This window comes from Megascapheus bottae, chromosome 11, assembly GCF_031878675.1.
Source record: "Megascapheus bottae isolate mThoBot1 chromosome 11, mThoBot2.hap1, whole genome shotgun sequence".
NCBI classification, from domain to species: Eukaryota; Metazoa; Chordata; class Mammalia; order Rodentia; family Geomyidae; genus Megascapheus; species Megascapheus bottae.
In genome coordinates this window covers 11,641,957-11,664,507 of record NC_143519.1, presented here as the reverse complement: position 1 = coordinate 11,664,507, position 22,551 = coordinate 11,641,957, and the positions used below count along the sequence as shown (strand labels likewise).

Here is a 22,551-nt window from a genome sequence, read left to right as displayed (position 1 = left end):
GATAGAAATAGAAGCCAGGGGCGTGGTTACCTGATAACCAGGCTTGGGAGGGATAGATGGGGGAGGGGGGGTGCACATGTTAAACCTATGAGGGAGTTGATCTCACCCAAGGATAACAGCTTAGTTTCTACCACAAAGGGGGCTGGTCTGAGGATTTCCTGGAGGCCTTGGCAGTGCCAGCCTGAAGCCCTGTGCCACCACTGCCCAGGGATCCAGTGTTCTCTCCCTTCTTCCCACTGTATTCCTGGGGCTGGCAGGGCGCCTGAGTCTCTGTGCTTGGCAATACACTGAACCTAGATGAGGAAAGTGCTGGGAGGTTTTTATTTTTGTTTGGATGTTTACTTTTTGTTTTTGTTTGTTTTTAATCAATACCAGGCACTAAGTGGTTTCTACGAAGCCATTATAATTACACAAAACCAGATAGCACATAACTAAAAAGGAAGTATAAGCCAATTTCCTTGAGGGACACAGATACAAAAATGCTCAATAAAATACTTTCAAAATGAACTCAACAACACTTTTGTTGTTGTTGTTAGTCATGGGGCCTGGGTGCTGTCCCTGAGCTCTGCAGCTCAAGGCTACCACCCTACCCCTTAAGCCACAGCGCCACTTCTGGTTTTCTAGTGGTTAATTGAAGATAAGAATCTCACCATCTTTAGTGCCAGGGTAGCTTTGAATAGAGATCCTGAGATCTCAGCTTCCTGAGTAGCTAGGATTACAGACGTGAGTCACTGCACCCAGATTCACTACTCTTGTTCAATACTGTGCTTGAGTTCTTAGCCAGAGCAATAAGGCAAGGAAAAGAAATGAATTTTATGCAAATAGGAAAGAAAGAAGTCAATTATTCCTGCTTGCAGGGTTATACTTATATTTAAAAGATCCTAAAGCCTCTACTTGAAATCTCATATGCATTTTCAGATAGGTAGTAGCACACAAAATCAACATAAAACAAGGAGTCATTTTTCTATACAACATCAAACTCACTGAAAAATCAAGAAAGCTCTGAGAATATAAATGGAGCTTATTCACCAAGAATCTAAGCAGGAGCTATTTGAAGGGAATCATTTGACTGAGGAAACATCAGTGTCAGCATTGAATATGTGAGGAAGTTATTTAAGCTATTTCTCATGAGCTGACCACATGTCAGAAATGAATCTTTCTGTCTCTTATACAGAGGCCTGGCTTCCACTGTTTTCAGAGCTAACTACAGAAAAATAGCTAGTAAGAAAGGAGAGCTATCTCAGGATTTATCGTGAAATTTTCACAGTGTATTTGCAACAAGTCCTCTCCAATTAAAAAATCAAAATGCGCTACCTAACATAGAACCCTCCAGTCTTCTGCCCCAGAGTGAAAGGAGAATTTGCAAATCCTTGAGTAGGAAATAGATGCATCTAATTTCTTTTAATCACAGTTTCAACAAACCCTCTTCTTACCATGTTTTTGTGAGTCTTCTGTTTTGTAATTCTACAATATAACACACGTTGTGCCTTGGTTTCCCTCACTGCTTAATTAGAATTCAACCCTCTCAGATCTGTTAGCTTATCATTTAGGAATCCTGTTTTCAGCTTCCAAATTTTTTGTTGATGTTGTTGGTCATGGGGCTTGGACTCTGGGCCTGGGCACTATCCCTGAGCTCTTCATCAGCTTCCAAATGTTTATATTATGTTTCCACCATCATTTAATGAGTCTTGATTTTTATGTGGCTTATTTTATTTTATTGCCAGTCCAGGACTTGGACTCAGAGCCTGAGCACTGTTCTTGGGTTTTTCAAGGCTAGAGCTTTACCATTTGAGCCACAGCACCACTTCTGGCTTTTTCTGTGTATGTGGTACTGAGGAATCAAACCCAGGGCTTCATGTGTGCTAGGCGAGCACTCTACCACTACCATACTCGTGGCCCAATTTTAGGTGGTCTTTTTAATGGAATTTTTAGAGAACCAATATAAATCTGGATGCCTGCCATCTTTTCCCAAATGGTCATCTTCTCCCTTCACAGTTTTGATCTCAGAAAAAAAAAATCATTGTGGTTAATATGTAGCATCTTAAAGCCAAATGTACTTCATCTTCTTCCTCTTCCTTCTCCTTCTCTTCTCCTCCTCCTCCTCCTCCTCCTCCTTCTTCTCCTTCTTCTTCTCCATTTTTCTTTTTTTGCCAATTCTGGGGCTTGAACTCAGGCCTGGGCATTGTTCTTGGACACTTTTTTTTTGGTTAAGACTAGCACTCTGCCACCTGAGCCACAGTGCCAGTACTGGCTTTTTCTGTGTATATGGTACTGAGAAATTGAACCCAGGACTTGGTGCATGCTAGGTGAGCACTCTACCATTAGGCTATGAGCATTGTCCTTGAGCTCTTCAGCTCAAGGCTAGTGCTCTACCAACTTGAGCCACAGCGTCACTTGCAGTTTTCTGGCAATTAATTGGAGATAAGAATCTCATGGGCTTTCTTGCCTGGGCTGGCTTTGAACCGCAATCCTCAGATCTCAGCCTCCTGAGTAGCTAGGTTTACAGGTGTGAGCCACCAGCGTCTGGCTCAAATGTACTTCTGTGCATTCATCCAGTTTCTGCTACAGCTATTTACTTCAAGAGAGGAATAGCATTCATAGGGGATTTTTTTTCTTCCCTAACAAATGCCCTAGTTGAACTGGTTATTTTTTGATCTACTGACATCTAGAATCTATGGAAACCTAATTTTCATCCACTGTTGTGATCCAACAGTATTTTCCTAGCTTCACTGACAGCTATTTTCATACTCTGTTCAGATCATTCATTCTCTGTGGCCATATCTCTATCATACCACCTTATGTGATTGAACTGTACATTTCAGTGTCAGATATTACACTGGACAGCAAATGAGGATTTCATCTAGAAGATACGAATAAGAATGGGGCAAGTAATCTACTCATCTACCCAAAATTCAAATGAGATATCAATAAAAAGTAAAATCAAAGAAATAAGTATAATGATTTCCTTTTCACAGAAGTGAAGTTGAGAAAAGCTAGCTGATGAAGAGGAGAATATCCCTACCACTCAGGGGTGGATTTTATGCCAGTAGAAGCAAATACAGGAGCCATAGAAAAGCCACCAACAAGATGTTACTAAATAGGTAGCTGGCAAGGGAAAACATTTTCCTTCAATAACTGGCAACTTAGATCTTTGAGACACCACACTAGTCGATTCTTGGAACTGAGTATAACACAAATCAATTGTCTACAGAGAATTAGAAAAGGTGCCAGCACACATGACGGGGTGACAGGCGGTCAAAGCTGTTTTGTTTTCTTTGAGACAAAGCAAGGACCAAGATTTTCTTTCTTTCTTTCTTTTTTAATGTAGAACTGGTTGGGTCGGTAAGACACTGCTTCCTACATACCAATTTTTCCTCACACTTTGGTATAACTAGGTTCATGTAGATGTATGCTACAACCTATACATTTCTAACTTGAAAAAGTTCACAAAATAATAAGAAAGTTAGTCTTTTCTCTTGATTGGTAATGTTTTTACCAGACTACATGGAATAGTTCTTTCATGAGAGGTGAGATTTCCAACTAATTGATGTGAATAAACACGCTTCCTTTTGAAAGAATGTACCATGTTATATAGAAAACAGCCTTGAAAGGAATAGCTAGGAACCACTGGTCTTATTAATATGTGATTATTTTTCTACTGTGAAGGGCATTGGAAATTCCATTCTACTGCAGTCCAAATTCTTAGCTTCTCAGTGAGCATGGCTTCAGGCTGGAATAATTAATTCTCCCGACCTTCCTGTAACTCTTATTATGTTTGGCTTCATGAGGCAGCATTGGTGCATAGTGGTCCTTTTTCATTTTCCAAAAGTCTTTTGTAGGACACAGATAATCTCTTTCTTTCTCAGTTGCTCTACTTGAAAGGTACAGGAAGCACGGGTATACCCAGGGTTCATACACAAATAAGTACTTTACACTTAGGATCCCAGTGTTGCTGCTGTTTCAAATGATTTTGAGTTTCGTATTGTTGTCCCTTGGTTTAACATGAGAGAGCTTTTCCTCAAAACTAACCTGTTAGATGTGAGGTGTTGGTGTTGTTTTTTAATGACAGCGAGGACAACTTTGCAAATTATTCCAGAAACAAAGCAAATATCAATAGTCCACTTTCAATCTTTAAAACATTGTGTTGATTCTATTGCAATCCTAGAAAGGTATTTTGAGTGAATAGATTCTACATACTACAACATAAGGCTACAAGCAAATAGTGAGCTTTGGTGTCCACCAACACCAATCAAAAAGTGTATCATCAGGTTCACATCTCCTCATGTCGGTAGCTGTTTGTTTCTTCTTGGTGTGGAGAAGTACAAGTGGGGAGGGGGGGAGGAGCTTCAGAAAGTTTCCACAGTGTACTGTGAATCCTTCAAACCCATGCCACAGAATCCACTTCCTGGGCACTGAAAATCCTTTGACATTTTTCATGGCTGCTGTTTATGTTGGGAAGGTGAGAGTTGTTAAAATGCTGTGTGTTTAAATCTCAACACTTATGAATGGCATGAGACAAAGCCTTATGGCACATTGTAAGTGCTCAGAGAATCCTTACCGGAAGGAAACAAGCTATTGAATTACAGGTGTCAAGAGCAGGCAAACACATCCAGATCAGCCAGCTCAGGAGAGACAGACAAGGCCTTCACAATCTCCCCTCCTACTCGCCTAAGCACACCCAGTCTAAGGGGGGGTGCATTTCTCTTTAGCTTCATTCCTGCAAAACCCAATACTTCCCAAACTATAAGGAGAATGCTAATACAATGGCTGTGAAGGAGACACCTGCTACTCAGACGTTTAAGGAAAACACCTTGTGTTTGTCACCTATTGTATATTTTTTAAAATTATTCACGTTTCACAAAAGGATTTCCCTGAAACTCAGTTTTTTTTCCCCAAGTTCCATAATAATAGGAAGAGTTTAAGAACTACTTTTCTTTCTTTAGAATGGAAAACAATGTACCAAAGAAAGAAGTCACTAATTAGTTCATTCACTTATTTCCTTGCCTGCTCAGTGGACACCTAAGCAGAAGCCAGTGGTTTTCTCCCCCCCCCCCTCTCTCCCTCTCTCTTTGTGAGCCATGGGGCTTGAACTCAGCCTGGGTGCTGTCCCTGAGCTCTTCAGCTCAAGGCTACCACCCTACCCATGAGCCAAGCCCCACTTTCCATTTTCTAGAGGTTAATTGGAGATAAGAGTCTCAGGTCCTTTTGTGCCTGGGCTGGCATTGAACCTTGATCCTCAGATCTCAGCCTCCTGAGTAGCTAGGATTACAGGCGTGAGCCACCGCGCCCAGCTGCCAGTGGTCTCTCTTTTATAACAAGTATGCTGAACTTTAACTTAGGACAGAACAGCACTAACATGGTCCTTTATTTTGCATGGTAAGATCCCTTAATTTTCAAGTAAAGTTTGCAATATCCTGGATTGTTAATGTGGAATTAAGTGTTAAAATGGTTGTTAATATATTATTGGTTAATAATATATTAATTATTAACATATATTAAATTGTTGATATAATTGATATTCTATGCAATATATAATTATAATAAACAATATAATATATACTATATGAATATATACTCTATTATATTATATATTGATATATAGTGTACAGAATGCATAATATATAGTATAGATGATATACTATATAATATATTAATATACTAATGTTAATATGGAAATGTAATCAGTGAGAGAGAGACAGACACTCCAATGTAAAAGTCATTGAGTCTCAGTTTTCCTTCAAAGCTATCAGAAGTCATATAGCTTCCCTCTGAATTCCTTCCCCAGATTACAGTATTTAAAAACCAAAGAAAGAAGTAAAATTTAACCAAGAAACTTCTAGATATTAATTTAATTCTAAATACAGTTGAATAAGCATTTGTTTTTCAACAAAGACACCTGGACAGTCATAAGGAAAAATGAATCCCCATCTATCACTCCCTCCAGATGCATTGATCACAGATGGTTCACAGGCCTAAATGCAAAAGCAAAAACCGGAGTTTTAGAGGAAAATAGAGGATAGTATCACCATGAGTTCAAGATAAGCCAGAGTTGAACAAGACAGGTCATAAAAGAAATACCATAAGAAGACAGCTGGGTACTAGAGGCTTACCCCTATAATCCTAACTACTCAGGAGGCTGAGATCTGAGGATCACAGTTCAAAGCCAGCCCAGGCACTAAGGTTGGTGAGACTCTTATCTCCAGTTCATCACCAGAAAACCAGAAATGGCACTGTGACTCAAGTAGTAGATTGCTAGTCTTGAGCTGAAGAGCTCAGAGGCCCAGAGTTCAAGCCCCATGACAAACAACTTATGGCACATTGTAAGTGCTCAGAGAATCCTTACCGGAAGGAAACAAGCTATTGAATGTATATGTGCTTGCTTGCTTTGTTTTAGCTATCTGACAAAGAACATGTAGCTATCAAAATATTCCCTCTTAGAATAACAGGGAAACAAGTATCTAGGAACTAAGTAAAAGACAAGGACAGTTGATCCTTAAAGGAGGTATTTACTTAACCAATAAGCACAGGAAGCATTCAACATCATGAGTCAGTAGGGAAATGAAAATCATATGAGGCATCATTGAGTATCTACAAAAATAGCCATTACAACAGCCAGACATCATCAAATGTTGGCTAACATGAAAGCACCCGGAACTGTCATGCACTGTTTGTGGGGTGTAAAATAGCACAACATGTTGGGGGAGAGGTGAGATAATTCTTATAAAATTAAACATACATCTCCTCTACAGTCTAGTAATTGCTATCTTAATTTCCAGTGATAACATACGTTCACAAAAAGATTTGTACCAGAATATTGATAGCACTTTTCTTTGTAATAGTCTAAAACTAGAAAAGGACTGTTTGTTCACCAGTAGAAAAGTGGATAAACAAGTCATTTCACCTAGAGATAAATTACTAAACCACAAAGTAAAAGAAATGAAATAGTCATACATGTAACACGTGGAGGGATCTGAAAGATGAAGTTTTTTAAGGATGAAAGATACCTGCACAAATCTGATTCTGTTTAGGTAAGTATTAGAAGTCACCAAACTAATTTCGATGGAGAAAGAGAAGTAAGTTTTCTTCTATACCTTTCTAGTTAGAAAGGTATAAAAAGTCATTTTCTCAAGTGGCAATAATGTCCTATATTTTGATAAGAGGGTGTTTTATTTAAACAGATTTGTTTGTCAAGAGTCAGTGAGTGGACACTTAGGTTTCATGTATGCATGCACGTGTGTAATGTATGTATGTAAATACTGGGACTTAAACTCTGGGATTTGCACTGTAGCTCAGCTTTTCTGTTGTTGTTGGTGGTGGTCATGGGACTTGAACTCTGGGCCTGGGCGCTGTCCCTGAGCTCTTCAGCTCAAGACTAGTGCTCTACCGCTTGAGCCACAGTATCACTTCTGGTTTTCTGGCATGAGGGTCTCACGGACTTTTGTGCCCAGGCTGGCCAACTGTTACCCTCAGATCTCAGCCTCCCAAGTATCTAGGATGACAGGTATGAACCACCAGTGCCCAGCTACAGCTCAGCTTTTTTATTCACTGCTGCTGCTCTACCACTTGAGCCATACCTCCACATCTGGCTTTTTGCTGGTTAGTTTGAGATAAGAGTCTCTCAGACTTGTCTATTCAAACTGGCTCCCAGCTGAGATTCTTTGCACTCAGTATCTTGAGTAGCTAGGATTATAGCCACAAGTCAAGTGCATCTAGTTTAAGCATGTCTGTAAATTAAACAATATGTAAATTGATCAAAGAACTAAATATTAACCTCCAATTAGTGATTTGAATGATGGAATACATAGATGAAATTTGGCTGACATTTATAACTTATTTTTAAATGTTCCACAAAAAACTCCTATAAGATGGATTGTAGGATGGACAAAGAAGGATAGAGAAGGGCATGGCGATAGAGAATTTGGGCAAGGGTGGGGAGTTTGGCCTAGTGGTAGAGTGCTTACCTAGCATGCATAAAGACCTGGGTTCGATTCCTTGGTACCACATACATAGAAAAAAAGCCAGCAATGGTGCTGAGGTTCAAGTAGTAGAGCACTAGCCTTGAGAAAGTCCAAGGACAATGCTCAGGCCCTGAGTTCAAGCCCAGGACTGGCAAAAAAAAAAAAGAGAATATGGGCAAACAAATCAAGCAGGTGTTGGATGGTAGACTCTGCATGTTAGGCATGGAGCAGGGGTATTCATGGTAAGAGTCTGTCAACATTGATATATATATATATATATATAATGTGTGTATATATATGTATATATACTATATACATATATGTATAATATATGCATATATATGTGTATATATATACACTCTTAAAAAAACTCATCTTGGGGAAGGAAGATTTCAGGTGAAAGGTTTACTTTGGATCTATTAATCTCCTAACATTTACAGAATAGCTTTGTGGACTATTTGAGAATAAGTGACTTTTTTTTCCCAATCTGCCAGACACTGCTAGTGCTTGTAAGCCTAGCTACTCAGATGTCTAAGATTTGAGGATCAGGGTTCAAAGCCAGCCCAGGAAGGAAAGTTTATGAGATTTTTATTGACAATTATTGACCAAAAAAAGGCAGAAGTAGAGCTGTGGCTCAAGTGGTAGAGCATTAACTTGAGCAAAAAAGCTCAGGAACAGTGCTCAAGCCCTAAGTTCAAGCCCTAGGACTGGCATACAGACACAGACACACACACACACACACACACACGCACACACACTCAATAGCCTGCTGTTCTTTAGTGTTGCCTAGTAATTGTGGAGATAGAAGAAAATGGAGAGGAAGCTGTTTAGGTCCAATAAATGAGTATGTATTTATTGAGTGCCTGCGGCCCACCTACTGTATGGAATGCAAAAGCATCCACACCTTAGGTGTTACCTGAAGGCACCACACTCTCATTGGGCCCCAGGAAGAATGGAGCAAAGGTTGGATGCACAGAGAAGGAGCCTGCAGTTACTAGCCACAGCCCAGCAGTAGACAACAAGCATCTACCCCCAGCCCTACCCCAGCTTCACACTGGTCTTTTCTGTCTTTCCTTCCATGGGTCTTCACCCAAATGATCTGGCCTAGCAACAAACCTCTCCACCTGGGCACTACCTCAGAATATTCCACCTCCTTCCTCAAGCCACCACCCCAGCCACAGCACAGAATCTTTTGCCTTTTCCTGAACTTCATTTGATCAAGCTCATAATCACTCGGTCACCAGAAGGGTCCTTTGAGCATTGTATCTCCTAGGATATTGCAGCCCATCCGTGTTATTTCATATTCCCAACATCACTTTTCATTTCTATTTTTTCACCCTATCTATTCATGTCAGTATTTAAGATAATATTTGAAGGTTTTATATACTTTCCTTTTCCAAAAGAGTTTTAAAATAACATATATGATATATACATATAAATACATACACACATTAAGGAGTAGAACCATGGAAGTCAAAGGAAAAAAAGGAGAAGGTGAGCAGCTACGCCAAAGATTGAGCTAAGGTGGTGCAGATGAAGAATAGGAAATGTACACAGGCCACACAAGGGAACACCACTCTCTCCCTCTGCCTGTTGCAGTCTCATCGGGAGAGAAGGAAGCAGATTCCATCACAGTTGGCTGACAAGGGAGTGTGCTGGTAGAAAGACAAGATCCTGGTTATAATCAACTCGAAACTCTATCAACGCGCTTCATTGGAAAAAAGAAAAATATCATAATATCACCCCAGAGTATCTTCAAACACGTTTATGTACTTTGTTAAGTCTGAAATGAACCAGTCTTTGAAATCTGCTTCAGCCAAGCAGAAAGATCACCTGAGGCACAATTTGTCCCTTAACCCTGCCAAACTTTCAGCCTCAAGAGGAAGATACTTTTTTTTTATGTGTAACCAGTTTTCTAGAGACTACTGGCCCTAAGAAACATCACCCTGTAATTTAACACTGGGTCGACTTTCCCAACACATTTTGGCTAAGACTAATTCCAAATTATGCGCTATTTCTGGTGTGCAGTCACAACAGCTCTGGGTTGCAGCCCTGCAAACTCTTCGCCATGTTTCTCACATCTGTTCTTTCCCTCTTCCTTTCTCACGGTCTTTCCTACACAAATGTATTTATTTATTTTTCAGCTGGGCAGTGAGGGCAGTGGGGTAGGGGGAGATCATATTTAAATGTCATAATGACTTTATCCAACAGAGGGCGCAAATTTCTTATGGAAAAATTTGGGAAACATTTCAATAAGTTAGTTTGCTCCTATTAATAATTCAGTGTCACTGCTGCAGTAACTTCATTGGTACAGAAGCCTGTGGCATGTGCATGTGAATTTAATTCTCCATGAGAAGGGGAGACTAATTCAGAGCCCCCCAGTTCCCCAGAGCTCTGGCTGAGAAGAGGGAAGGCTACTGCTAATACACAGGGGTAAGATGAAATTCGGGGTTTTTCTATTTTAGGTAGCCAAACCTAATTATGGTAGAATATTTAAAAATTAAACAGTAAATGAAAGAAAAAGCAGTTTCTTTACCTCCTTCTGGTTTCTGATGCAGTTTTGTTTTTACCACAGCCTAAAGGAAACCTTGTGAAGTGATATAGTTGATAACTAATGGTTTATTTTGGGGGGAAGGGGGAGTTGGTTATTTGGGAGTGGTGGGGCATAATTGGAATTGCTGGTATTTCAATGATATAGCTCCTCTGATATATAGGAAGTGGTGGCCTGTGGGTAAGGAACACAATGTGAGCTCTGTTCTCAGCCGTCCCTAGAGTCTGAGTCTCACACTTCATGTGCATTTTGTCAAGGGAATTTTATGGCACACACTGACTGATATTCATCAGTACAAGTTATGGAGCAGGAAGGAGGTGCCAAGAGGATGCCATCTTCAAATGGTAGTGATGTACTCTAAGTAAGTCGTACTTAGCAAAACCTCATTGGGCCACATTCGTTGACATGAAAGATATAGATTAAGACGCCAGCTCACTCCACAGGTTGGCAGTGCCAAGTCTTCTGAAGGCCCTTTGCAAATTCATCGCTTATGCTTCCCTCTTTCCACAACTGGCTTGGATTCTGCACTTAGGCTTTTCCATCTAGCAAGACTACCTGCCTGGTTCAGGGAAACAATGTACACTTAAACAGGGGCAACAAAAAGCACTGGCTGCCGGCCTCTACATGCAGAACCAACCATGAGTTGGCGTTTCATTGAAACGCCATCTGCTAATTCATAGCACGCTAGTTCTTAACTAGGAAGAAACTTGCTGAGAAACTAAGCACGTGTGTATCCTTGAAATGACCAGACTGCCCCGCCCCCCCCAAAAAAATCACTAAGTAAAAATATACTGGCTTAGTGGCTAACTAGTTGAAAAAAATGAGACGTGATTACCTATAAAAACCTAAAGCCTGTGGTCTAATGAAGTACCTTGAATAATTGAGGAAGCCAAGGACAGTATGGTATGTTGGATGGGGCAGAGATATTGATTTTTCCCCTACTGCTGTCAACAATATTAATCTACTACTACTCAGTGACACTTTCATTTAGAATGGAAAGAGAAAGGTGGTTCTTTTCAGCTTTCAAGAGTGGGTATTTGTGTGTGTGTGTGTGTGTGTTTTAATGCTTGTTCACAATCATGGGCTTCAGAAGTGTTGCCCAAAGCCACAATAAGAAGTACTAAATCAGGCTTTGTTCTTAACCTGCTTAATTCCAGCCATGAAAATAAACAGAGGTGCCAATGTCCTAGAAACTCAAGCTCTGTGCATAAAAGGAACCAAAGTTCTTCAATCTGCCTTTGGTTCAGGTTTTTGTTAATGGTCTGTGCTTATAGTTTAAACAGGCAAATATAGAGAAGTAAACAAAATTGGAGGTAAAGTGGGGCTGAAGTAGAGGCAAACTGCAAGCAATCTTTAATTTCTTGATTTTAACTACTCTTGTATTGGCTCATGAATGACCCCATCAAAACCCTAACTTCCTCTGGCCACTTTCTCTACCTTCCTCTGTCTCTTAGGTTTCTTTTTTTTTTCCTTCTTCTTTTTTTTTTTTTTTCTGTTGGTCGTGGGACTTGAACTCTGGGCCTGAGCTCTTCAGCTCAAGGCTACCGTCCTACCCCTTGAGCTACAGCATCACTTTCAGTTTTCTGGTGGTTAATTGGAGACATGAGGTTCACAGACTTTAGTGCCTAGGCTGGCTTTGAACCATGATCCTCAGATCTTAGCCTCCTGAGTAGCTATGATTATAGGCATGAGCCACCATGCCCAGCCTCTTAGGTTCCTTTTTCTTTCTCTCTCCCAATTCCTTCTTGCTTCTTCTTGACATTGAAGGGGAGAAAACAATAGTTCCCCATTGCCTTGAGCTTGGCATCAGTGATGTGTAATCCCAGCTACTCAGGAGGCTGAGATCAGAAAACTGGAAGAGGTGCTGTGGCTCAAAGTGATAGAACCCTAGGAGGTGGGGGAGGGAAAAACATGAGAAGGGGTAGCAATGATTGTTAAGTAATGCACCTTCTATCTGGCGAATATAATGTAACCCTTCTATTAATTACAATAACACACACACACACACACACACAAACACACACACACACATATGTATAAAGAAAGAACCCTAAACCTAAACAAAACAGCTCAGGGATAATACCAGGCCCCGTTTGATGGACAAAATCAAAACCAACCCTCTGTCAATAATCTAAGCAGAGTTTTAGAAACATCTTTCAACTTAACTTTTGAATTATTTAATTAGTTCTAGTTTCATCTGTGTGTGTGTGTGTGTGTGTGTGTGTGTGTGTGTGTGTGTGTAGTTGGATGTGATCTCAATGCCTGGGCATTCAGCTGCTTTACTCAAGGTTGGCACTCTACAACTTGAAGCAAAGTGACACTTCTGCCTTAATTAGAGATAAGAGTTGCACAGACTTTCCTACCAAGGCCAGCTTCAAATCCAGATACTCAGATCTCAGCCTCCTGAGCAGCTAGGGTTATAGACATGAGCTCCCAGCTTGCTGGGTCTTTTTTGATTGTGTTGTTTTGAGATAGGATCCTAGTTCTATCATAGCCATGTTTTAATTTATTCAATTCTCTTAGTCACTTCTGGAAATGAACACTGTGTAACAGAATCTTATTCTTTGCTTTCTTCCTTCTGGTATATGAGTCCTAGAAACGTGGGGACAAATAGCTTCATTCAGGTTGTTTGGCCAAGTGTCACTGGCTGCTTTATTTACTGTGTCAACATATGACAATCTAATCGATTGTGGGTCTTATGAAGAAAAGCAACTTTGCTTAGCACAGCAGGGATTGCACAGACAGACAGCCTGTGTTGGGAAGGTGGCTGAGAGAGCACGGTTGTTGTCAGAAAGATTAATGACCGACATGACATTCTGGAGGCGTGGTGGTTATACTAACCACAGGCGAAACATGACTTTAACTTTGTGCTCTCGATCTTTTCATTAATTCTTTGCAAACCCTAAATCAAACACAGAAACAACAATTGTTTCAACCTACAGCAAGGTGTGTCTGTTCTGTCACCCATATTACAGCACACAATCCCATGGGACTTCCTTTTCTCTTCACGTTTACCTTCAAAGTCATTGTGCATGGGATTCTGCACTAGCCTGGGCCACAAAGCTTGTTAGTAAATTACTGGGCAGTATTTTATTAGCATGAGTATATCTTTGAGGATAACTTTCAACTTTGAGAGAGTATTCAAACTTGGCTTATAATTTTATTTTATTTTTTTCCAGTCTTGGGGCTTGAATTCTGGGCCTGGGCGCTGTCCCTGAGCGTCTTCTGCTTAAGGCTAATATTCTAACACTGAGCCACAGCACCACTCACTTCTGCTTCTAGTTTTCTGGTGGTTAATTAAAGATAAGAGTCTCATGAACTTTCCTGCCAGGCTGGCTTCGAACAGCAATTCTCAGATCTCAACCTCCTGAGGAGCTGGGATTTCAGGTCTGAGAACTGGTGCTCGGCTTATTTTTCTTTAGCAATAAACTCAGATAATTCATAGGGTTCATACACATTTGTTCTTTTCCTGCTTCTGCTTTGGCAATACTGAGGTTTGAACTTGGGGCCTTGAACTTGCTTCTTTGGTGCTCTACTATTTGAGCCACACCTCTAATCTGGTTTGGGGGACAGCATTTGCTAGACTTCCACCTTGAACTGTAATCCCCTGGATGACAGCCTCCTGAGTAGCTAGGATTACAGATGTGAGCCACTGGCACTGGTGAATTCAGACATTTTTGAATAACAACATATACAAAGTGTTATTCCCATCAGTATTAGCACCCTTTATAGTTTATGACTTCAAATGCTTTAAGAATTCACTCTTGGATTTCCTAGTTTCTTCATTTAAAATGCTGAATTAAAGGATTTTTTTTTAAAAAAGATCTTTCTAACTCTAGCAAGCCTCCCGTGCCTGCCTCTTGTGTAGCTGGAATCACAGGCGTGTCTCCATTACCCTCAACTTTGCCCTGGATGGCCTCCAATCGCAATCTTCCCAATCTCTCTCTCAAGTCGCTGGGATTACAGGTGTAAGACACGACACCCAACCTCTACTTTTCTTACCTTAAGAGAAAATAAAAAAGGAAGCTTTTTGTGACCCCAGTTGCTTCCATTTACCATCTCTATTTTCCCTCTGTGTCTTGTCTCTCCCTCTCCCCCCTCCCTCCCCCCTTCCCCCCCCCTGTGCTTACTCCCTGTGGTACAGACCCCACCCTATCCCCTGAAACAGCTCTCCTCAGGGTCACTGAGGTCACCCAGGACTGCCCAACACCCTCCTTGGCACAATTTCTCCCTGTGGCCCAGGGACTCCCATGCTGAGGTTTCTCCAGCCCAGGCTGGAGATCTATGCAGTGAGGCCGGGAGTTGGCCTAGTGGTACAGTGCTTGCCTAGCATGCATGAAGACCCGGGTTTCCGGGTTCTATTTCTTGGTACCACCCACATACATAGAAAAAAGCTGGAAGTGGTGCTGAGGCTCAAGTGGTAGAGCTCTAGCCTTGAGAAAGTCCAAGGACAGTGCTCAGGCCCTGAGCTCAAGCCCAGGACTGGAAAAAAAAAAATCTATGCAATGAAAAAAGATTCAAGGCTCCAGGGCCAGGCCATAGGCTTTCCCTTCTCTCTCTATCCTCAGCCCTGGGACATCCAGTTATCTGCATGCCTTTATCCATCACACACTCTAGGGGACTCCTGAAATTCTTTTAGCATGGGCCTCTGTCCTGAAGTTGGTACTTTCAGGTTCAGTGATATTCTTGGCATCTCTTCCCAGGTGTTTACAGAGCATCCCTTATCCCATGGGTCTAAAATCTAACACTTGCTGGTGGATCCAACCTCTCTAGAGGGGTCCTCCTCCCTGAAGGAGACAGACCCCACTGTCCTCTGAGGCTTTTTTCTTGCACTTTGTCACAACCAGTTCCTCAGAAAACCTTGTCAACTCAACCCTCTAAATACACCAATGTTCAAACATTTCTCGCCACCTCACTGCAACCAGCAGATGGAAGCTGCACAGGACCCTGCTGAGTGACTGCAGCTGGCTCTCTGCCCTTGCTCCTCTCCTGCCCCCCTCCCCCAGATATCCCCAGAATGGCCCTAAAACAGGTCAGGTGACACTCCTCACTTCAAAACACCTGCCAACATCTTCCTGCCAACTTAGCAAAAGCCCAAGATGTCACTGCAACTGAAAGGCTGGATGTAAGCTACACAAATCCCCCCATGCACACTCAGATGCACACATGTACACACATGTAGATGGCCACATACAGGAATACACACAAATGTGTGCATAGAACTCATGGGGACACATGCAGATAGACAGACACACACACACACACACACAGAGTCAGCTCTACTGCTCTCTCCAGCTTCTCTGTTTCAGCCTCCCCCTGTGGAGCCTCCTATACTAGTCAAACAAAACCCAGAGGGAAGGAGCTCTGTGGGGGAGCTCTTTCTGGAACTAGCCCTGTGGTCAAGGTCATTTCCTTCCGATTTTTACTCAGCCCAGGGAGGGCTTCCCTGGCCATTAATATGGAAAAATCACCCTCTCAACCAGGTGCAGGTGGCTCACACCTGTAATCCTAGCTATTCAGGAAGCTGAGCTAAGGATCATGGTAAAAAGCCAGGCCTGGAAGAAAAGCCTGCTGGACTCCTAGGTCCAGTTAAACACCAAAACTCCAGAAGTCAAAGCACTAGCCTTGAGCTGAAAAGGCTAAGTGCCTATGCCCTAAGTTCAAGCCCCAGAACCAGCTGAAAGAAAGAAAGAAGGAGAAAAGGAGGGAGGGATCCTGCTCCCTGCTCTCAGCCAACTTTAAAAAAAAAAAAAAGTGATCTAATAGTCTAGATGTTTTTCTTATGCCATTCCTTATCTCTCTCCCTGGGAAATCAGAGCCTGGGTTGGGCAGGGGGCGTCTATTTTGTTATTCAGTGATTCGTAGAGCTCCAGGCTCCTGTCTGCTAGTGTGGGGTCTTAACCACAGTGAAGCCATTTTGAACTTAGACTCCATTTTACAGGAAGATCTGTTACCAAAGATGTAGACTAAAGTTCCTGGAAAACCCACAGAGTGTCTCAATCATGTTCTCCCCGAAACTGCCTCAACAATGGCCAATCACCAGGTGATTTGACAAGCCCCAGAGCTGGGAATGTTGACCAAAGATAGCATTGTTAACGTTCTCCACTGTTTAACGTAAGCCCCCCAGCCAATAAGATTGTGATAAGACTAGCTTGCAAAATATTAGCCAATTATGTAGTAATTTAGCTGAAAGCCCCCTAGACCTGATTTTGTGACCCATAAAAACCCCTCCAACTGGACGGTGTGGACTCTCAACTCAGATCCTCTGTGTCGTGTCTGTTGTGAGTCCAGGCTCGAGCTTGCAATAAAGACTCTTGTGCTCTTACATCAGATTCGGCTCTTTGGTGGTCTTTAGGGACCCCAAAATCTGGGCACAACATCAGTCTAACTCTGCTAAATAGCTCTTTTATGAAAATGTAATAGTACAGTTTTAAAGAAACATAGAGAAACAAAAAAGGCATAAGCAAACTGAGTGAATATTGTCCATTACTTGTTGAACATCAACCACATTCCTAACTTTTGTATATATCCATTGTCTCTCATCCTCACAATAATATTGAAAGAAGCTGGGTTTTATCCCTGCTTTAATAATTCTGAGTAAGATAAGGTGGTCTGCTCACCTGAGGTCACACAGAGCTAGAATTTTCTCTTCTGTTTCTCATCTGCCCATGACATCACCTGATTTCATGAATAATTTTAAGAAGAGAAAATAAGACCATGTGTACAGATGTTTCAATCTTTTCTCCATGCACCCAGTCTCTATCTGTAAATACACCACCAGACCTTTAGATATAGCAAAGGAAGAACACAGAAAACAAGGTAGGGAAGACACAAAAGGAAACCAGTGGCTTCTCTGCATGGTGATACTGTCTGCCAGTGATTGGGCCAGAGAGACTTTCAGAGTTGGAAATGTTTTTGGAGGTCATCCAACAGAAGTCTTTGTTTTACAAATGAGGAAGCTGTAACTCAGAGCAATAAAATAACTTGCCCTAAATCACCGTGATTTATTTACTTGATGCCCCAACCTGGATACACAGGTCGATTTAATACTTTTAATGCTTACTGACCAACAAAATGTACCCACTCCATCGGTAAGCTTGCAAGTTTTCAGTATCCCAGAGTAAGAACACTGAGAGTTGGTCCACGCTGGAAAAATAATTACCAAGACAAACAGGGCTGCTAGGTCTCCCAACTTCATTTCTCCAGAGCCTCAAGAGGAATCTAGATGATTCCAAGAAAACTTGCAAGTGAGTGGGTTGGTTTCAAATGCATGCATTAAAAAAGTACAAGAGAAATGGCATCAACTTATAAGCCCATGGAAATGTTCTGATGTAGTACAGCCTTGGAGGTGGACAACATAAGACAACTGTGTGTATATTTGTAATTTGAAATTGTGCACAGGCACACGGAGACTTGCATCTCTCTATACACACATTTTTTTTTTTTTTTTTGCCAGTCCTGGGCTTGAGCTCAGGGCCTGAGCACTGTCCTTGGACTTTCTCAAGGCTAGAGCTCTACCACTTGAGCCTCAGCACCACGTTCAGCTTTTTTCTATGTATGTGGTACTGAGGAATCGAACCCAGGTATTCGTGCATGCTAGGCAAGCATGCAACCACTAGGCCAAACTCCTGGCCCCAAGTACACACACATTTTTTAATGAATCCTGTTCCTATACAAATGCATCCTTGCATTTGTAAGAGTGAGTGTTCACTCCCTAATTACTCCTATCTCTGTCACTTTCATGCTAAGTGGATTACAAATATCATATAATTCACATCGAGCATTGAGATAACCCAACCACAGCAGGGCAAAATGGAAGGGGGAAAAAGAAAGAACACAGATATGCTATTTTTATATCTTAGATTCAGCATTAATATCTTACGTTAGGTGGTGTAACTATTTGGTTCTTGGGAAATTGTTTTCTAAATAATTCTGCATTTATCAGCACTTCAGTTTCTTCTCAGCTGAGCAGTAGCTTGCCACTGGAGAAGGAACTGATGCACACTGAAACCAAATTTGATGCTTAGAAAATCTTTGAGAGGTTGAAAGGCACAACCTGGGCTGCTTGGCAGGAAGTTCGCATCTCAAGTAAAGAAATTTTGCAAATCTCCCGTCCAGTTGGCTAAACTGGTTCTCACTTCTATTGAACAACCCAGGGGAGGGGAAGGGAATCCTCTATTTTTCCTTAATAACCATAATAATTCTCAAGAAATAACTTCCAGTATTAAGGTGAAAAGGATTGAGTATTTCAGGGCATTATACACCTTCAGGAAAAAATTCTGTAAAATTATAAGGCATAATTTTCATAGTAAAAGTTTTATACATTTTCTGTAAATAAGAACTTACTGTAACGATGTTATTTGGAATATTTTAGAGAAGACAACTTACATGATGTAGTCACCCTTGTGTTTATATGAAGAAGATTTTTGTGAATGGTTACAATTTCTCAGTGAGCTGAATCCTAAAGAAAACAAGGAGGCATTTATCAGTTGAAAGGTACTTTCTTCCACTCAGGTTGTAGTTTTAACTGCAAAGGTTATTTGGGACTGCATAATCTTCAAGAGAAACAGGTTATTTTTCTATCATTTCTTTAAAAAAAACTCATCAGCTTTCATTTTATGGACATTCCTGAGTATATTTTAATAACTTAGGAAAAGGGGTTGAAAGCTGAAGATGTAAAACATTCTAAAATAAAGACATGATCTTTTTTTTTTACATATTAAAGAAAGCAAGTATTTTCCATTTTTTGGACAGATACTTGTAGATCCTAAAATATAAATTGTGTAGTACATATGCAATAGAGAAAAAGAAAAGATGTTAGCATTGTCTAACCTCATACAAAGGACAAAAGATGTAAAAACAAAACAGAAGGTTAAGTCTCCAGGCACGATGACCCTAATCTGCTGTAGCTGACAAAGGAACTCAAGTGCTGCCATCCAGGCCATGATTTATGTTAGTGAGATTTTTCAACCCCTTTCAAGGCTACAACTGCATCTTACAATCTCTGCAGCAATAGGGCATTTCTTGTTTCGAAGTGTTCAAGGAAGATAGTAATGTACTTTTTCCACCCACTTCTTACCATCTATGATGCTAAAATGATCTGTGTATGCCAGCCACAGCACTGGCTCTCAGTAAGGGCTGCCCTTGTCATTCAAAGGACGCACTGCCCGGGCCTCCCAGAGAGCTTAGCTTCCGCACCCCCCTCCCCCCCCCCCCCCCCGGCCCGGGGGTGGGGGGTGGGGGGTGGGGTTCTTTCCTGGAGTTCCAATGAGGATTCCAGAACTCGTTTGCTCTAGAAGTGATGTTACAATGGTGATTGGGGATTTCTTTTTGTTGCTTTCTTTATATGTTAAACCAACTTTTGGAGACTGGTCTAAGAACTCAAGCCTCTCTTCACAGTTCTTTCTTGAAAGCAATGTGGTTTAGGATCCAAACAGTGGAATTCATAGTGAACCAGTTAGTGAGTTCGTCCTAAAACTCACCATCCAAAACATTTTGGGTCCAAAATAAGTCCATGTTTTGTCTAGAAAACACAAGGAATTATTAACATATTCAGGGAGGACCTACCTGGAATAGATACAAAGTCATAGCATAAAGAAATAAATCCAATAAATAAAGAAAAATGCAGTGTAAACTCTATATATCCTTTGAGTTTTTAGGATTCTCCATAGGAAATATCTGATGGCTTTTCAATATAGAAAGTTTGATCCAAGCTGGGCATGGCTCACACTTGTAATCCTAGCTACTCCGTAGGCTGAGATCTGAGGATCAAAGTTCAAAGCCAGCCCAGACACAAAAGGAACTGAGTTTCTTATCTCCAATTAACCTCTGGAAAACGGAAGTGGGGCTTGACTCAAGGATAGGGCGGTAGCCTTGAACTGAAGAGCTCATGGACAGCACCCAGGCTGAGTTCAAGCCCCAAGAAAAAGAAAGAAAGAAAGAAAGTAAATAAATTTGATACAAAAGAGACAGATACTTCAGAAAGAAAGATAGCTGAAAAATAATAGTAGATCACAAAGAATCGGAAACCAGATTTAAAGGGGGGAGGAGATACTTTGGTATGTACCCAGTAATTTGTATGAGAGACTAGAGAAGGCTGCACACACCAGTCAAAGAAGATTGCTGTGAACAGATGGGAAGCATCCAGATTTTGTGAACTAAAGTCATATACGCAGGCGAAAGTGGGAACAAGAGCACCCCGGGAGGGCAACTGTAATCAAGCCACATCCCCAGTCCCCACCCTCAGGAGATCTGCAAGCCATTCACTATCTCCCCTACCTGCTCCAGCCTCAGAATGCAGATTACAAAACTAGGGTAGAAGTTACAGAGAGCTGGGTTTGAATCCAGTGTGGAGAACAGCTTTCTCAAAACAAAACAAAACAAAACAGCCAGACACTGAAGGCTCGCACCTGTAATCCAAGCCATTCAGGAGGCTGAGATCTGAGGATTACCGTTTAAAGGCAGCTTGGGTAGGAAAGTCCCTGAGACTTATCTGCTTGGAAGTGGAGGTGTAGCTCATGTGATAAAGCCTTAACCCTGAGCAAAAAAAGCTCAGGGACACTGGGCCCAGGCCCTGAGTTCAAGCCCAGGACACATACACACCCTAGAATGAGCATCTGAATATTATTGTAGAAACAGGATATGTACGCTGAGTGGAGTGTGTCTCAGTTCCAGAGTTTCTATCCAAACCTCAATCGAGATGATGCTATGGTCCAGCTTTCTCTCCTCTCCTTGGTCATCTGATTTTATTCTGCACTCTTATGGGTTTTGGTGGTTTTGTGTATCCTGGGGCTTGATCTGGACTTGTTAGCCCCAGGCTACCACATTACCTCTGGAACCACACCTTTTGGTGGTTAATTAGAGATAAGAGACCTCAGTAGAGGTTTCTGCCCCAGCTGGCTTCAAATCACAAGGAATGGATCTCAGCTATCTGAGTAGCAGAATTATAAGCCATACAGCTTGGCATCTTTTTTTTTGGTCAGGATGGTGGCTCATGCCTGTCATTCTAGCCATACAGGAAGCTGAGGTCTGGATGATCCAGAATCAAAGCCAGGTCAAGTGGAAAAGTCTCAGACGTTTATCTCTAATTAACCACCAAGATGCCAGACTGAAGGAATGGTTCAAGTGGTAGCGCCAAGCTAGGATCAAGAAACCCTAGAGCCCCAAGTTCTGGGTGCAAGCCCTGGTACATGTACACGCGCACACACACAAGGAAGGGAAGCTAGGAATCCACCAGCATGTCCCCGCACAGAGACGATGCCTAGCTTTTAGGTAGCAGATTGATAAATTTGAGGCCTTTGGGGGCCGTTAGGCAAGAAGTGAATCCTGAAAGGTCACAGCGAGAACTGCAAGCAGTTTTAATAGGCAAATAATAACCCCATAATGAAGCCAGTGTCTTTGTCCTGTGGTGGACGCTCAGATTCGTGACCTGGGGAGCTGGAAGCACACCCTGATCTTTATTTACCTTCACACGGCCAGGGGAAGAAGGGATGAATGGGTTTATTCTTTAATTAGGCACCGAAGGTGGAAGTGGTTCCCCAGAGCCAAGATACACCGGGGAAGCCTCCCTGCGGGGACGGATGCCCCTTCGCGGGGAGGCCCCCCCCCCCGAGACGGGGTGCGGGGAGACAGTGACCCCCCCCCGATGCTCGCCCCGGGAGCGCCCGGGGTCGGAGGCGCAGCCCCCCCCCGGGTCCCCATCAACCCTGCGGGTCTGGGGGGAGCAGATTCGGGGGTTCAAAGGCTCAGGGGCTCCGGCATGGAGAGGGCCGGGGCGGCGACAGCACGACCACCACGATCGCCACGTACCGTCCGCCCCCGGTGCTCCAGACGCCGCGGGGTGCTCAGCGGGCGGGACAGCAGGGGGGTCGTCTCCAGGTGCGGGGCCGCGCGCGCCTCCCGGCGCCGGGTCTGCCCCTCTGCAGCCTCGGGGAGGGGCGTGGCCTTTCCGGGGCGCGGTCTTTTCTGGGCATGTGGTGGCGGAGCCTGTGTGCCAGGGGGCGGGGTTGGGGCGTGGCTCGGGGCGGGATCTCGCGTCCGAGG

At 42.4% G+C, this 22,551-nt stretch overlaps 1 protein-coding gene and 1 long non-coding RNA gene across 2 annotated transcripts in view; one reads left to right on the top strand and one right to left on the bottom strand.

Moving 5' to 3' along the window:
* Nucleotides 1-22,551, top strand: part of Cldn10 (claudin 10) — a 64,452-nt gene that overhangs the window by 23,960 nt on the left and 17,941 nt on the right. The window lies entirely within an intron of this gene.
* On the bottom strand, nucleotides 13,157-22,435 carry LOC150056755 (uncharacterized). Its single transcript, XR_016537091.1, has 4 exons — nucleotides 22,318-22,435; nucleotides 18,898-18,970; nucleotides 17,130-17,187; nucleotides 13,157-13,411 (listed from the first exon to the last, which is right to left on the bottom strand). It is a non-coding gene; the product is annotated as an uncharacterized LOC150056755 (long non-coding RNA).